Genomic DNA, 18,015 nt, shown 5'->3' with positions numbered 1-18,015 from the left:
GTGGGGGGAGGGGACTGACTAGGGGAGGTGACCGATGGTTGTCCCTCCGTACAAGGGACACGCCATTGGTCTCCTCTCCCTGACAGGACTTGGATCTCTGTGTTTACACACAGAGCTCCACGTCCCTGGCTCTGTGACTGCCGATCGCGGGTGCCTGGCAGACATCGCGGCGGCCAGGCACGCGCATCGTGGCGGGCACGCACCCCCCTCGGCGGCGGGAGGCCAGAGGCTGTATATTGACGGCCTCCCGGCATTGTAGAGCCACCTTGTGGCCTTCAATAGTCGATGGCCGGATGGGAAGTGGTTAAATAGAAATGTTTGTTTATTTTCACCGATATAATATTGATACGGATGGTTAGTGATTGGTTGTAAATACAATCTGTGACCAGCAACCACAAATAGATAGGAATGCTTGTCAACAAACTTTATTTTTTCGACTTTTGTTAGAATCGATAATGGGTTGCCAGTGATTGGTCTCACAATGGATAATGATTGTTTTTGCAACCAATCTTTAAAACAGCGAGCACAATTAGATAGAAATGCTTGTCAACAAACTTTATCTGTTTGTTAACATTAAAAAAGGATCAACAGTGATTGGTCTCGGGATGGCTAGTGGCAATCCTTTGATAATGTTAATGAAAGCCAAACAAATAAAGTTTGTTGACAAACATTTCTATCCAATTGTGGTTGCTGGTCACAGATTTTTTATTTATTTTTTGCAACCAATCAGTAGCCATTATGAGACCAATCTCTGGCAACCCATTATCAATGTTAACAAAAGACAAACAAATCAAGTTCGTTGATAAGCAATTGTGGTTGCTGGTCTCTCCCTTTAAACCCGAACACATATTAATTACACAGGTTCTGTGGCTGATTAGGGTGGTAATTAAACTCACTTGGTGCCTTTTCTGCATTAAATTGGCCTCAGAAACTGTGTAATTCATATGTGTTCGGGTTTAAAGGGATGAGGTGGCAACCCTAGGGTGGCGAGTGATTGTTTTTGCAACCAATCTGTGACCAGCAACCACAGATTGGAATGCTTGTCAACAAACTTTATTTGTTCATCTTTTGTTAACATCGATAATGGGTTGCCAGAGATCGGTCTCATAATGGCCCGTCTCCTTCCACCATCCGGTGCTTCTCCGGGCTCTCCTGTGCCATCGGAGGCCCGGAGAACGAATCGGCCGCCGCCGGATGAGGAGGATAGAGATTTCTATGACTGTCGGAGTCCCAGCCCGGCCCGTTATGACGTCACGCCCGGGTACCCGGAAGTAAACAAAGCCGCAATCGCGGCTGAAAGCATGAGATCTGTGAATTTTTTTTACCGGATCTCATGCTTTCCAGCCTGGAGGAGAGATGTGGTCTTATTGACCCCGCATCCCTCCATAAAGAGGATCTGTCACACACTATTGCTATACAAGGGATGTTTAAATTCCTTATAATAGGAATAAAAGTGATATAAAAAATAAAAAGTGTAAAAAATTAAGTGAAATGCCCCTGTACCCAGTAGCTCGCATTCGGAAGCAAACGCGCACGTAAGTCCCGCCCACATATGTAAACGCCGTTCAAACCACACATGTGAGGTATCGCCGCGTAAGTTAGAGCGAGAGCAATAATTCTAGCACTAGACCTCCTCTGTAACTCTAAACTGGTAACCTGTAAAAAAAAATTAAAGCGTCGCCTATGGAGTTTTTTAAGTACCGAAGTTTGACGCCATTCCATGAGTGTGCACAATTTTAAAACGTGACAAGTTAGGTATCTATTTACTCGGCGTAACATCATCTTTCACGTTGTACAAAAAAATTGGGCTAACTTTACTGTTTTATTATTCAAAAAGTAGTTTGAAAAATTATTGCGCAAATACCATGCAAGATAAAAAGTTGCAATGACCGCCACTTTATTCCCTAGGGTGTCTGCTAAAAAATATATATATATAATGTTTGGGGGTTCTGAGTAATTTTCTAGCAAAAAAAATATGATTTATACATGAAGGAGAGAAGTGCCAGAATAGGATGGAAGTGGTTAATATTAACAAAAAAAAGGAACAAATAAAGTTGGTTGACAAGCATTGATAAAGGATTGCCAATGATTGTTATTGCAACCAATCAGCCACCATCCTGAGACCAATCACTGGAAATCCTTTATTAATGTTAAAAGACGAGCAAATAAAGTTTGTTGACAAGCATTGATAAAGGATTGCCAGTGATTGGTTGCAAAAACAATCTGTGGCCAGCAAATACAGTTAGATTGGAATGCTTGTCACCAAACTTTATTTGTTCATCTTTTGTTAACATCGGTAATGGGTCGCCAGAGTTTAGTCTCATAATGGCTGATTGGTTGCAAAAAACAAATCTGTTACCAGCGATCACAATTGGATAGAAATGTTTATCAACAAACTTTATTTGTCTGTTGTGAACATTATTAAAGGATCACCAGTGATCGATCCCATAATGACTAATGATTGGTTGCAAAAACAATCTGTGACCAGCAACACAATGAGCTAAGAATGCTTGTCAACAAACTATCTGTTCGTCTGTTTGTTAACATTAAAAAAAGGTTCACCAGTGATTGGTCTCGGAATGGCTAGTGGCGATCCTTTAATAACTTCTTAGAATATTAGAATAATTTCTTAGAATATACTTATCTATTGTATTTGACCCTATGCATTTCAGCGGTTATAATACTCACTTTGTATGTTTGATGCTGTTAATTATATGCCAGTGTAGTATTATTCCCGATTTTAGCCATACAAATTACCTGTGTGCGCTTTCAGGGGGAAACACATTGGCCCCGATTCCCATACATTGGCGCATATTTATGCCGGCGTAGCGTATCTAATATACACTACGCCGACGTAGCGCAGAGAGGCAAGCACCGAATTCACAAAGCACTTGCCTCCCAAACTGCGCTGGGTTCCCTCAGCGTAAGCCGTCGTAGGTGGAAGTGGGCGTGAGCCATGCTAATGAGGCGTGACCCCATGCAAATGATGGGCCGAGTGCCATACAAGTACTTAAAACGAACGGTGCATGCGCCGTCCCGTGGACGTATCCCAGTGCGCATGCTCAGAACCACGTTGGAACTACTCCCTAAGATACGACGGATCACTGCCTACGACGTAAACGTAACCTACGCCCAGCCCTATTCACGTACTACGTAAACGACGTAAAATACGACGGCTGTGTTCCCTGGTCCATACCTTAGCATGAGTTGCGCCTCATATATGGGGAATAACTTTACATCGGGCATACAACTTACGCAAACCGCGTATATTATGCGCCGGGCGCAAGTACGTTCGTGAATCGACGTATCTCCCTCATTTCCATATTTGAATAGGAAATCAATGGGAGCGCCACTTGCGGCCAGCGTAAATATGCGCCCACGATACGCCGGCGTAGGAAAGTTACGTCGGTCGGACGAAGCCTATTTTCAGGCGTATCTCAGTTTATGGGCACGGCGCATAGATACGACGGCGCATATTTACACTTACGTGGCGTAACTCGAGATACGTCGGCGTAAGTGCTTTGTGAATCCGGGCCAAGGTTTCTAACCTGTGAAATGGCGAGCTACTTGGCTGAGACATGCACTCCGCTAAAATGGCCGCCGGGAATATGCTAACACACACTAAAGTAGTCTAACCCTCTCAATAAGGAGTACTAATGCGGATACCAACCCACAAAATGGCCGCCGCCTAGACGGAGACATATACTCGGGCAAGATGGCCGCCGTTGTACTTCCGCTCCTCGTGTATAAATGAAAGGACTTCTGACCAATCCAACACCTCTGATGAAGCCACGTGATGTGGCGTAACATGTAAGGGCCGGAACCAGCATGAAATACCGGAAGTATTACGGAATTCGTTTGTACACAATCATTTTACCTGTAAGCATCTTTTATTACTTATTAAATCTTTATTACGTATTTCACTATGGTCCATCTCCTCTTCTTTACATCCTGAGCAATATCGAGGGACCTATTTGAGCCATAACCTACAGTGCCGGATACCAGTTGGAGAGCACTTCATGGAAATCACTCCAAGAGATAATCAGACTGACCCGGGCTACTTAGGAAAGCAGAGATCCATGTGCAAGGAGGTAAGCGCTCTGTGAGCTCACTACCTAGAAGAGCATTATAGAAGATCATTGGAAGATTATTCACTTTATTCACAAAGATTATTTACTACACTTATGGGACATTTGTCTGTTCATTTATATTGCACATTGTCACTTTAGGCTGCTTTAGCCCTTATTTCAGTGTTTGTTTACTCATTATTGCGCTTATCACTTTTATATTTGATCCTTTAATAATGTAAACGAAAGACAAACAAATAAAGTTGGTTGACAAGCATTTATATCCAATTGTGATCGCTTTTACAGATTATTTTTGCAACCAATCATTAGCCATTATGAGACCAATCACTGGCAACCCATTATCAATGTTAACAAAAGACGAACAAATAGTTTGTTGACAAGAATTTCTATCTAATTGTGGTCGCTGGTCATAGATTGGTCTCAGGATGGCGAGTGTATGGTTGCGAAAACAATCTGTGACCAGCGACCACAATTAGATAGGAATGCTTATGATCAAACTTTATTTGTTCATCTTTTGTTAACATTGATAAAGGATCGCCAGTGATTGTTTTTGCAACCAATCACTGGCGATCTTTTATCAATGCTTGTCAACAAACTTTATTTGTCTTTCATTAACATTGATAAAGGATCGCCAGTGATTGTTTTTGCAACCACTCGCCATCCTGAGACCAATCTGTGGCCAGATTAGACAAACTTTATCTGTTCATCTTTTGTTAACATCGATAATGGGTCGCCAGAGATTGGTCTCATAATGGCTAATGATTGGTTGCAAAAAAAAAAAAAAAACTGTGACCAGCGATCGCAATTGGATAGAAATGTTTGTCCACATTAATAAAGGATCGTCAGTTAGGGATGCACCGATACTAGCCATCTTCGCGAGTATCGGTGCCGGAAACCGATACCGGAAGTGACATCGCATGGGCAGGGCCAGATTCCAGCGGCCCCAGCCCGTCCTCTTGTGGCGGCTTCTCGCCCCCCCCCCCCCCAACATAACCCACGGCACTTGCTACTTTGCCTGTGTGGAGGCCAGGAGCGACAGGCGCGCAATGTCTTCCTGGTACAGGAGAAACAAATCAAGATAACTGGCGGAGGCGGAGCATAATGCTCCGCCTACCCTCCTCTGCGTGGCCGGCATCATCTTCTTCCCCAGGCCAGGAGCAGGGGGTCTGTGAACAGTGACGTGACTCGTGAGAAGAGACATTGCATGGGCAGGGCCAGATTCCAGCGGCCCCAGCCTGTCCTCTTGCGGCGACTTCTCGGCTCTCGCGGACGCCCCCCCCCAAGCAAGTGCTGCGGCGCCGGCACAGCACTTGCTACTTTGCCTGTGTGGAGGCCGGGAGCGACAGGCGCGCAATGTCTTCCTGGTACAGGAGAAACAAATCAAGATAACTGGCGGAGGCAGAGCCTAATGCTCCACCTACCCTCCTCTGCGTGGCCAGCATAATCTCCCCCAGGCCAGGAGCGTGGGTCTGTGACGTTACCACCAGAAAAAGAAGGGGAACCCCCAGGCAGCAGCAGCCAGCCGGTACGTACTCTTGAGGATGATGATCATGTTGTCCATGTGTATGTGCCACTGTGCCAGGCCCAAGCAGAAGCAAGCAGCCAGTTAAATATAATGCTAAATATGTATTATATAAATATGCATGTACCATGCCTGCAGTCCCTGACTGTCTCTTGTAAAATGCCTGCAGTCCCTGACTGTCTTGTACCATGCCTGCAGTCCCTGACTATCTCTTGTACTATGCCTGCAGTCCCTGACTGTCTCCTGTACCATGCTTGCAGTCACTTCTGCCTGTTGCCTCCTCCTTCCCTCTACCAGCTGTCACCCCTGTCCCCATGTTTCCCAATAACCCTCCTATACCCATCCTCTCCCCCCCCCCCCAGCGATCACAGCCTTTCCCATCCCAACTCTCCCACACCACAATCCCTATTTCACCCCACTCTCAACTACGGCCACCTCCCAAACCACCCCTCTTCCTAGGCGATAGGTATCCGTAATTGGTATCGGCGAGTACCTGAGGTACAGTATCGGTACTCAGTGTTAAAAAAGTGGCATCGGTGCATCCCTATCGCCAGTGATTGATCCTATAATGGCGCGTGATTGGTTGCAAGAACAATTTGTTACCACAATGCGATAGGAATGCTTGTCAACAAACTTTGTGTTCATCTTTTGTTAACATCATGTCAGAAACCATGAATCAGACCTAGACAGAAGTACAGTTAAATCACACTTGTTTAATAATAATAATTAAAATAAAAAGGTAAACAGAGTATGCGTAGTCAAAACAGCCAGAGTTCAGTAACCGGATTGGGTAGTCGGCCAAGCCACTGTCCAAGAGCCAGCGATAAAGGTAGACATACAGCAAGCAGGATCTGTAGCCAGAGGGAACATTGGTCAAGCAGGTCCTCAACAGGAACGCAAGAGAAAGTCTCTTGTGATGTTAACACAGGCGAAGGCAAAGAGCAAATGAACTGGAAGGCTTTAAGTAGGCAGAGCTGACAAGCAGGATCATCAACAGGTGGATCACTGTGGAGAGATGGGAGCTGGCAATTAGCTGACAGCTGAGCTGCCAGCACAGAGAAGGAAGGGCTGAGCCCAGCCCTGACAATACCTCCTCCTCAATGACCCCTCCCCCTCGGAGGACCACCTGGCTTGAGGAAAAAACGTCTATGGAAATCACGAAGGAGGACAGGGGCATGTACGTTTGAGGATGGGACCCAAGAGCCATCCTCCAGACCGTACCCCTTCCAATGCACCAGGTACTGTATGCGCCCACAGAACCTACGGGTGTCAACAATGGACTGTACTTCATACTCCTCATGGTTCTCAACCTGTATAGCGTGGCACGAGGTGGTAAAACAGTTGCAGACCAAAGGTTTCAATAAGGAGACATGGAACACATTAGAGATACGCATACTGGAAGGAAGGACCAACGCATAAGACACTGGGTTTATCCTGCGAAGAATATGGAAAGGCCCAATAAACCGAGGTGCGAACTTCAGAGAAGGAACACGAAGTCGGAGGTTGCAAGATGACAGCCAGACCCTGTCCCTGACCTGGTAGGAAGGCGCAGGCAGGCCTTCCTACCAGTCTATACCTCTCGTTAGCCTGTCGCAAAGCCTCCTGGACTTGTACCCAAGTGAAATGAAGACCACAGAGATGTTCCTCTAACGCAGGAATACTCTGAGGAACAAACGAGTCACACAACATGGAAGGTTGGAAACCATAGTTCGCCATAAACGGAGACAAACGGGAAGCAGAATTCAGAGCGCTATTGTGAGCAAACTCCGCCCAAGGTAAGAGGTCTGACCAGTTGTTGTGATGGTCAGAAATATAGCAACGCAGGAATTGCTCCAAGGACTGACTGGCTCGTTCTGCAGCCCCATTAGACTGCGGGTGATACGCAGAGGAGAAGGCAAGCTAATTTCCCAACTGTGCACAAAACGCTCGCCAGAACCGGGACACAAACTGACTTCCCCTGTCAGAGACAATGACCTTGGGTAGACCATGTAAGCGAAAGATCTCCCGAGGAAAAATGGAAGCCAATTCCTTAGACGTAGGCAACTTCTTAAGTGGAATACAGTGAGACATTTTCAAGAATCGGTTTACCACCATAAGGATTACTGTGTTGCCCTGGAAGTTGGGTAACTCCACAATGAAATCCATAGACAGGTGGGTCCAGGGCCTCTCTCCATTGGGTATGGGTTGTAGGAGGCCCACTGGGAGGTGTCGTGGAGTCTTACTCTGAGCACACGTGGAACAGGCAGCTACGAAGGTGGTTACATCAGCATGTAGACTAGGCCAACAGAATTGTTGGGAAATGGCCCAAAAGAGTTGATTCTTACCCGGGTGGCCAGCAGCCTTGGGAGAATGGTAAGTCTGGAGCATGGCAGTACGAAGACTCTCGGGAACAAAGCAGCAGTCACAAGGTTTCTCAGGAGGAGCATCGACCTGAGCACCAAGAATTTTGTCTCCCAAAGGAGAAGTGAGACTGGTGCGAACCGTAGCCAGAATACGATCAGGAGGAATCACAGGAACCCGAACCGTCTCCATCTTGGAAGTGGAGAAAAATGTGACAAGGCGTCAGCCCTCACATTCTTAGTACCGGGTAAGAATGAGACAATGTAATTAAAACTTGTGAGCCCATCGTGCCCTTCTGGGAGAGAGGCGCTTAGCCTCAAACAAGAATGTGAGATTTTTATGGTCAGTAAGAATGAGAACCGGCACAGTGGTACCTTCATAGAGATGTCTCCATTCTTTCAGGACTAAAATGATCGCCAACAGCTCTCTGTCACCAATCTCGTAATTGCACTACGCAGGTGACAATTTCTTGGAAAAGTAGCCACACGGATGCATAGCGCTGTCAGAGCTAGGACGTTGAGACAGAAAGGTGCCAACTCCAGTCTCAGAAGCATCAACTTCAAGGATAAAAGGCAACATATGATCAGGATGTGCCAACACAGGAGCGGAAACAAAGGCAGCCTTAAGACTCTCAAAAGCCTTAATGGACTCTGGAGACCAACTCTGTGGGTTACTTTCCTTTCTGGTCATATTAGTCAGGGGCTTGACCAGAGACTAGAAGTTACGAATAAACTTCCGGTAATAGTTGGAAAAGCCAAGAAATTGCTGCAGAGGACTTAAACCCACGGGTTGAGGCCACTGTAGGACAGCAGAAAGTTTCTCTGGGTCAATCGAAAAACCAGCCGTGGAAATTACATACCCAGGAATTTGACCTGTTCCCAATGGAATTCACACTTCTCCAGCTTACAATAGAGATTGTTCTCTCTTAGCTTCTGAAGCACTCGACAGACATCTGTGTGGTGGCCCTCCAGGGACTTGGAAAAAAATGAGAATATCATCGAAATAGACCACCACACATAACTGCAACAAATCTCGGAGGACATTGTTAATAAACTCCTGGAAAACTGCCAGAGCATTTCAGAGGCCAAAAGGCATTACGAGATACTCATAATGACCTGTTCTGGTATTAAAGGCAGTTTTACACTCGTCGCCCTCGTTAATCCTCATGAGATTGTATGCCCCTCTCAAATCAAGCTTTGTGAAATCCGTTGCTCCCTTGAGGCGGTCAAATAATTCCGTAATCAACGGAATCGGATAGGCATTCTTAATGGTGAGACGATTGAGACCCCTATAGTCAATGCAAGGTCTCAGTTCACCACTCTTCTTCACAAAAAAGAAACCAGCACCAGCAGGAGACAAATATTTGTGGCTAAAACCTCAAGAGAGTGTGTCTCCATGGCCTTATCCTCCAAGACCGGCAAAGGGTAAACACAGCCACGAGGGGGTATGGCACCAGGTTGAAGGTCAATTGCGCAATCATACGACCTGTGTGGAGGCAAAGAACCGGCTTGACCTATGTCAAAGACATCGCTAAAATCGTTGTACTCCTGTGCACAGGACCTTGGCTACCTTCTGGAAGCATCTCTTACGGTATTGTGGAGACCAGGGCAGAACCTCAGCATGGAGCCAATCAAAAGAGGGGTTGTGCCTCTGTAACCAAGGATAACCAATAACCAGGCGTAATCGGCAACCGTCCTCGTACTCTGTTTGATGGACATAAGGCACTTGGCAGCAGAAGCGGAGCGTGCAGAAATGTCAAATACCCTTTTGAAGGAAGCCAAAAATTCTGGTAACTCAGGACCAGGGGTTTTTGCGTCTCCCATAGAGGGTTTGCCCAGGCCAAGGCTCTGTCAGAAAGCAAAGATATCACGAAACCCAATTTGCTTCTGTCCGTGGGAAACGCCTGGGGCAGCATCTCAAAGTATATCTCAACCTGGTTGAGAAACCCTCTGCACTGAACTGGATCGCCCCTAAATCACTGGGGAAGCGGAGCGGAACCAGACATACCTCTTAAAGAGGTAATACTCAAGGCGGGTGCCTGCACAGAGACTACCGGAGCGGCCACAGTAGGAGACTCTAGACGAGCTGTGTGACTCAGGAGTGTCACCGCATGGCAAACTGATCCATCCAATCTGGAAAAAATATTATCAACAAGTGGATTGGCTGCATCTTCTGAATTCATGGCCTTCGCCTACTGTCAGAGACCATGAATCAGACTGAGACAGAAGTACAGTTAAAGGGTCACTAAAGGAAATTGTTTTTTTTTGCTGAAATTACTGTTTACACAGGGTATAGAGACATAAAAGTTAACTGATTCCTTTTAAAAATGATTAAAAATAGATAAAAATCAATCATATAATGTGCCTCTAGTTTCACTTTCGTTTTTAAACTGGTTTCATGTTTCTGTGAAGTAGAGAGAGACACAGAACAAAAACAAACAAATCCAGGGCAGTGTTTTGTTTTTTAAAATGAATCTGATTGGTTCTGAGGAGTTTTAGACACACAGCTTGGACCACAGTGAAAAGCTGCCATGAGATTTTTCATAAGGAGCCAGACAAGCAGGAAATGTGGAGATCAGAGCAGAATTACAGCTACTTCAAAGCAAAAAGGAACAATGAGGACATGAAACCAGGACTGCAGTAAGGTAAAGGAAGCTATTTAGCTAAAAAAATATTTTCCTTTAGTGATCCTTTAAATCACACGTTTAATAATAAAAAATAAAAAGGTAAACAGAGTAAGCGTAGTCAAAACATAGCCAGAGTTCAGTAACCGGATCGGGTAGTCCAAGAGCCAGCGATAAAGGTAGACATACAGCAAGCAGGATCTTGATATCACCCGGTGACCACGCCCCATGCCTATATAAATCGTTGCACACCGCTCACCCGGCATTACAATGGGAGGAACCGTTGTGTCATCATGGAAGAAGAGGAAAGAAGACGACGCAGAAGACCGGGTCGCCTCTAGTAAAAGAGCTGGAAGAAGATAGCAGAGGAGCAGAAGGCAGAAAGAACCGGAGAGCGGAGAAGTCGGAAGAAGACCCCCGAAGTCGGAAGAAGGGAGAAGACCGGGCCACCGCTAGTAAAAGAGCTGGAAGAAGATAGCAGAGGATCCCGGCAGAAAAAAACAGAGAGCGAAGAAGTCGGAAGAAGACCCCCGAATTCGGAAGAAGACCCCAGGAGCTGCTTAATAAATTACTTTAAAAACCTGTCTAGTGTGTCTTTTTCTTGACACTTTTTTCCCCCCAGGTGAATGGATACGATGTACCCCATACTCATACACATAGGGTGGGGGGCCGGTATCTGGGGTCCCCCTTATTAAAGGGGTCTCCCAGGTTACGATAAGCCCCCCCGCCTGCAGACCCTGATAACAAACGGCCAGGGTTGCCGGGAAGAGGCTCTTGTCCCCATCAACATGGGGACCAGGTGCTTTGGGGGTGAGGGGGCCCGCAGGCCTGGTATGGTTCAGGAGGGGGCAACGCTCACTCATCCCTACCCCTTTTCCTGACTAGTCGGGCTGCGTGCTTGGATAAGGGTCTAGTATAAATTTTGGGGGGCCCCTAGCCAGTTTTTTTCTTAGGATAGTTAATAATTGGTTTACAAAAACAATTGGTGACCAACAACCGTAATGAGATAGGAATGCTTGTCAACCAACTTTGCTCATCTTTTTTTAACAGTGATATATGATTGTCAGTGATTAGTATCAGAATTACACCACCCTGAGTTGTCATTCAAGGCAGTGGGGGAGATAGTGTAATCAGCACTCATCCTCCTCCATTCATCATTTCTGTTTCTCCCTAAGGAGGAACAGGTAAGGATTGACCTCACTGACAATACCAAATGTTAGTCGAAGACTGGGTCCAACCTCCAGACACCCTCGGGGCAGCTGATGGTGACTTTTTATGTTTTCCCAGTTGTAAGCTTAATTGATAGAGTAGTTGACACACGGATACATTAAACTATAGACAATGTGATTATCTATGTTTAAAAAAAAAAAAGAAGAGGATTAAAAATGAATCCTTGTTCTCTTAATACCAAGCAGGCGAGACAAACAGATTCCTATTTGCATAGACACGCCCCAAATGCAAGTGTCCGTGAAACGTCTCAGTTTTGAGGAAACAAAGCTCCACCCATACCCATACCATAGATAGAATGATTTCGTAGTGAGGCGTAACAAAGATGAATGGGATATAGGACAGGTGCGGCTGGTGTGCCATGTAGACGAGGTGGCCGAGTGGTTAAGGCGATGGACTGCTAATCCATTGTGCTCTGCACGCGTGGGTTCGAATCCCACCCTCGTCGCAAATGTTTTGTTTTACTCTTCCAAAGTGCTAGTTTAACGCACAAATAACCACGAGCATGCATGTTTTTCTTTTTTTAACATAGTATTAAATATGTGACACTGGATGCCTTCATTGTTTTTTGATACAATTCACGTTATTTTTTTCTTCATAGTGAGTGAGTGAGTGAGTGAGTGAAAAATGTATATAGCGCTACACATGCGAACTGAATCACATACATATTATGCACAGTGTGTTTGAATTAAAATATGAGTGTTTTAATAAAATAGATTGTGATTGTACACACTCATTTATCTATGAGTGAAAAAGGAAAATTTGTACTGAAAGTTAAAAGCTTGACCCCGACGTGATTTGAACACGCAACCTTCTGATCTGGAGTCAGACGCGCTACCGTTGCGCCACGAGGTCTTCTGCTCTACACTGTCAGCGGCAGCTTCCTTAGAAGGATACATTGTTGCTAGCTGGTGATATTTTTCTATGGTCATCAAGCAGTATGTCATGGTTTTAAAAGAAGGTAATAATAATAATAAAAGAGCAAAGTAAGCAACATATATCATGGATTTGGGTGTGATTATAGAATCATATAATAAAAGACATAATAAGAAAAAGCAATACAATCCTAAAAGTGAAATATAAGAATAGTGGGAGTAAATCGTAACGTAATCATAATAAATAAAATTACCAGCTTGGCCAAAATACACAAAAGTTGCATTCACTGCATTTTTCAAACGCACGTTTTGCTGCGTTTTTTTCTTTGCACTTTTTTTTTTTTGGCGTGACGTGTGAATTTCACATGATTTCAATGGGCTGCGACAAACGCGTCGAAGTAGCTCATGGGGCTTTTGTGCCACATTCTGGTTTGCGTGTTATTTACCGCACGGCAAAACACATATCTGCTTACCACTTTGAGGTGACACCTTCCAGGAGCCTTGAAAGACTTTTTTGTAGAAGACCATCTGTAGCTTTCAAGAACCTTTTTAGAAGACATCTGTAGCCTCGGAGAACCTTTTTAGAAGACTCGATTGGTATATCTTTGTAGGAGACCATCTGCAGCTATAGAAGACCATTCGCAGCTTTGGAAGACTTTTGTAGAAGACTATCGTCAGCCTTGGAAGACCTTTGTAGAAGACCAACCACAGTCTTGGAAGACCTTTGTAGAAGATCACATGCACACCTTAAAGATCTTTGTAGAAGACCATCCGCAGACTTGGAATACCTTTTGTAGAAGACCATCTGTAGCTTTCAAGAATCTTTGTAGAAGACATCTGCAACCTCAGAGAATCTTTTTAGAAGACCAACCCCAGCCCTGGTAAACCTTTGTAGAAGACCATCTGCAGGCTTGGAAGACCTTTGTAAAAGACCATCTTCTAGGAGAACCTTTTTAGAAGACCACTCACAGCCTTGGAAGACTTTTGTAGGAGACCATCCACAGGCTTAGAAGACCTTTGTAGAAGCCCATCCTCAGCCTTGGAAGACCTTTGTAGAAGACCATCCTAAGCCTTGGAAGACTTTTGTAGAAGACCATCCGCAGGCTTAGAAGACCTTTGTAGAAGACCATCTGCAGGCTTAGAAGACCTTTTTAGAAGACCAGAAGACCATCCACAGCCTTGGAAGACCTTTGTGGAAGACCATCCCCAGCCTTGGAAGATTTTTTCCTTATGGGAAATACAGGTGCAAGCAGACCATTTAGATACATGGGCTGCTGATCCCACCACAACGCAAGACGTACCAACCACATCAGTAGAAACCTAGGCTTAAGCACACATTTAACTTACCGTAAAAAAATGCTGGATCTGTTTCCCGGGCTTCTCAATCACTGTGATTGGCTGTCATAGGGGTATGGGGACAGGACAATCCTAATTGTAAATAGTAGCCAGAAGCTGCAGTGACAGCTTGGTGAAAGGGGGTGCATGATTGAGCGCATTCCGAGCACAGAACAGCAACGCCCGCTGTACACATGTGGCAGCAGTTATCGCTTCTCTACCACGGTCACTGCACCAGATACACGCTTTTTTTAGCACCTGCCTCCTGGGCCGGGCCTTTTGGCTAGGACCGGAGGAATTTTTTATTCCTGGCCGGAGGGCCTGGTCATTGTTGATCACAATAACCACTTCTTTTCACTCTCCTCTTCACTATCCCTTTACCCCACTTTCTTTTATTTAAGCCTATGTTTGTCACGTTTTTGTCTTATTTTTGTTTGTGCACTTTTGTTCACTGTAAGATTATTAGGGTGCCGGTCCTCGGGCCAGCCCTGAACGTCTTGGGAGTAGGTGGACATGGAAAATGATATGACCACAAAAATTTGACAACTTTTAGGTGCTTGGGGCCAATGAAGGTCAATATTTGGGTCAGGGGTTGGGGGGAAAGGGATTTTGGGGGGGACTTTTCGCGGCACTGATACAAACAATCTGGTAAAAGGTATCGATATTTATTTAACAAAGAAAATACAAATATAATACGAAAGACAATTTAAGAACAATCCCCACATTATACATCAGAAAGTAATTAACAGACTGTGTCTTAGTGGAGTCGATGACCTCGACCGGTTTCGCGGTTTTACCGCTTCTTCAGGAGGAGATTATGTTCTAAAAGGTATGTATAAACAGATGAATAAACAAGCAGAATATACAAAATATGTATACATTGTGTATAATTCAAAACAGCGCATTGTATAGTGGAGCAAAGCACTCACCCAGGTTGGTCATATGATCAGACGTGGAGCCTGGTAAAAGCCTTCTGTGGCGCGTGGAGGGGGATATTTTATTTAGACGGGCTCTATTGGGGTAAGGAATAGAATGAGTAATATGTATAGGGGATGGTCGGTTAATTATTGAGGTGTGGGTCACCAGGGGGTGAAGAAGGTGTGTAAGTGACCAAACAGGACAAAGAGGACAAAGAAGGGGAGGGGAATGAAGAAAGAAGGAGGAAGGAAGGAGGAAGAAGGAAGGAAAAAAGAAGAAAAAAGAAAAAGAAAGGAGGGGGGGGGGGAAGAAAGACTGGGGGGAGAGAAGGATTGAGTGGGGAGGTCAATGAGGTAAGGAATAGACAAGAAAAATTAGGAGAAAAGGGGGACCAGAAGGAGAGGGAAGGGGAGCATCCATGGATTGGGAGTGACTTTATATTAGTATGGGGTTGGGGTGACGTTGAAAGGGGAGAAAGGGGGGCAGGGGGGGGATATGGGGAAAGGAAAAAGGGAAGGGGGAGGGGGAAATGGGAAAGGGAAAAGGGGAAAGTAAGGGAGGGGGGGGGAGGACAAAAAGAGGGACGGGAAAGAAGTTTTGGAACGGGAGAGGGAGAAAAGGGGAAGTGGGAAGAGGGGGGGGGGAGGGGGAGAGGAAAGAGGGGTTATTAGTGGAAAGGAGAGGGAAAGAAGAGAAGAAAAGAGGGGGAGGGGGGGGGGGAAAGAGTGGGGAAGGAACAAGAGGATATTGGTTGAAAAGGGAGAGGTAGGCAATGACCAAAAAAAGGGGAATGTAGGGGAAAGGGAAGGGGGAAAAAGAAAGCAAAAGTATTGGTGAGATGTGAAGGGTAAGGAAGGTAAAAAAGGTGAAAAGGGGGGGAGAGAGCTGGGGGGGAAAAAGAGGGGGGATTAGACTGTGATCGGGGATTAGAAAGATTAAAAGGGGAAAAGAAACTTAAAAGGGAGGGGAAGGAAAAGGGAGAATGGGGGGCCAGTGGGAAGCACCAACATATACGCACCAAGAGTGCGGTGTTGCATGAAAGATTGTGGAAAATAAAAATTCAGTAAAAAAGTGGTAAATTAAAAGGATCTATCACCAAGCACCTTACTAAGGTTAAAAGCGCCCATCACCAGGATAACCAATCAATTATAGGAAAGTTCCCCAAAGGGGCCTTACCATCACTACATTAATAGTACGCAGATTACTGGGGCACAAGGAATAAGGTAGAATCAGCCTTATGTAATAGCCTTACATTGCCAGGATAAGGGCAATCGCTATACAGTCGGTCCAACTGAGGAGTCCAAAAGAGGAGATATTTTATCCATAGAAGCAATTACCAGGTCAAAGGTAGAGCAGCCTTAGTGACAGGCATCAAGTCTACTCACCTCGAATACAGGACATCCACATGTGTCCCCAGGGAGAGCGTCCGTGCTAACTCACAGAAGCGGCTGTGTCAGCCGCTTTTGTAGGTATCCCTGGACGGCGTGTGACGTCATCGGATTGCGACGCCGCCGCCGTCCAACGTCCCACCAACCCCTGCACGTGAGTGCGTGGGTGTGTAGCTGCTGACCCAATGGCAATGCGCCAGGTCATAGGCTACAAACTGAGAGGTCCAATTGGTGCTCACAGCCGGGGACGACACACCACGCGCCAATAGGAAGGGAAGGAAACCAGGTGCACGGCCCAATCAACCAGCCAGGGTGTCTGAGCTCCGAAAATTCGCTGCATTGTAAACAAAAATACATAGACATTTGCATTGCATGTAAAATGATACACATATTCAATACTAAATATATATAAATAGCGTGGGATTACCCCATCACAATGCTTGGCTGTTAGTTCAGAGTTAAGGGTCTTTTTTGCCAAAGTAGGGTATGGAGATAACGTCACATAATTACCCTCTAATGTCCATATATGTATGTATATATTTTTTGGGGGCAGATAAACGCCTCCGCATTAATGCCACAACCTATTTAGGGATAATTGGCAATTAGGACATCAGTGTGTTTTTCCAAAGGGAAGGAAAGACACGGGAAAAGGGGAAAGGGGGAGGGGGGGGGGGAAGGGGAGAGGGGCCGCCATCTAGGGGGCTGGAAAAGGATCTCAATATTAGCGTAAGAAAGATTTGTAGGAGTTCATTTCATTTAATCCTGGAAAGGTTGTGGCATCGAAATGCTCGATCCACAGACATTCTTTCTGTAAAATAGTCCTATTCCAGTCTCCACCCCGTGGATGTTGTGGAATTATTTCCAAGATAAAAAACCTTACGACAGAAAGGTCATATCTATGATATAGTCCAATATGACGCCCTACTGTTGTTAATTTCCCTACATTTGAATCATAAAGGTGATCACCCATACGTTGCCGAAATTCTCTAAAGGTCTTGCCTATATAAAAGGCTCCACAGATACAAATCATGAGATAGACAATACCCTTCGTGCCACAATTGGCAGAGAAGGGGGGGTAAAAGTCCTTGCCATTGGGTAACAGAAAATGATCGCCCTCCATCACCCATGGGCATCTTGAACAGCTGCCACATCTGTAGGTGCCCCTGGGTGATGTGTGTGTTGTATCTTCCGTAGTGTAATGACTATTGGTCAGTCGGTCGCGTAATGAATAAGCCCGACGAAATACCAATTCGGGTTGTTGTTTAACATATTTCTTCAGAATATTGTTTTCAGCGAGGATGTGCCAGTTAGCTTGCAATATGTTGCGTAATTCATTATGATGTGCAGAGTACGTTGTGATGAATCGTACTGATTCATGTATACGTTTTTTAATATTTTTAGAGGGATCATACAGCAAGGATTGCCTAGGTCGAAGGCACGCCCTGTTGTAGGCCTTTTTCAGATTAGTGTGGGTGTATCCACGAGCAAGGAGACGATCTCGTAATTCATCTGCCTGTCTCTTAAAATCTGTAGGTATTGTACAATTCCTCCGCAGTCGTAAGTATTGGGCAAATGGGATACTTCGGATGAGGGGCCTAGGGTGGGCACTCGAGGCACATAAGAGGGTGTTTCCCGCTGTCGGCTTCCTGTAAAGATCAGTATATAGTGTGCCATCCGCCTGTTTGATGACAGTCAGGTC

At 45.4% G+C, this 18,015-nt stretch overlaps 3 non-coding genes across 3 annotated transcripts; 1 reads left to right on the top strand and 2 right to left on the bottom strand.

Annotated features, from left to right (window-relative positions):
• Positions 1-11,648: 11,648 nt before the first annotated feature.
• On the bottom strand, positions 11,649-11,780 carry LOC120934162. The gene has a single exon (XR_005748311.1). It is a non-coding gene; the product is annotated as a U8 small nucleolar RNA (small nucleolar RNA).
• Positions 11,781-12,166: 386 nt separating this feature from the next.
• On the top strand, positions 12,167-12,248 carry TRNAS-GCU. The gene has a single exon. It is a non-coding gene; the product is annotated as a tRNA-Ser (tRNA).
• Positions 12,249-12,583: 335 nt separating this feature from the next.
• On the bottom strand, positions 12,584-12,655 carry TRNAW-CCA. Its single transcript has one exon. It is a non-coding gene; the product is annotated as a tRNA-Trp (tRNA).
• Between the last annotated feature and the right edge of the window lie 5,360 nt (positions 12,656-18,015).

The sequence above is a fragment of the Rana temporaria genome, chromosome 3 (assembly GCF_905171775.1).
Source record: "Rana temporaria chromosome 3, aRanTem1.1, whole genome shotgun sequence".
Classification (NCBI taxonomy): domain Eukaryota; kingdom Metazoa; phylum Chordata; class Amphibia; order Anura; family Ranidae; genus Rana; species Rana temporaria.
This window is presented reverse-complemented; position numbering and strand designations above follow the sequence as displayed.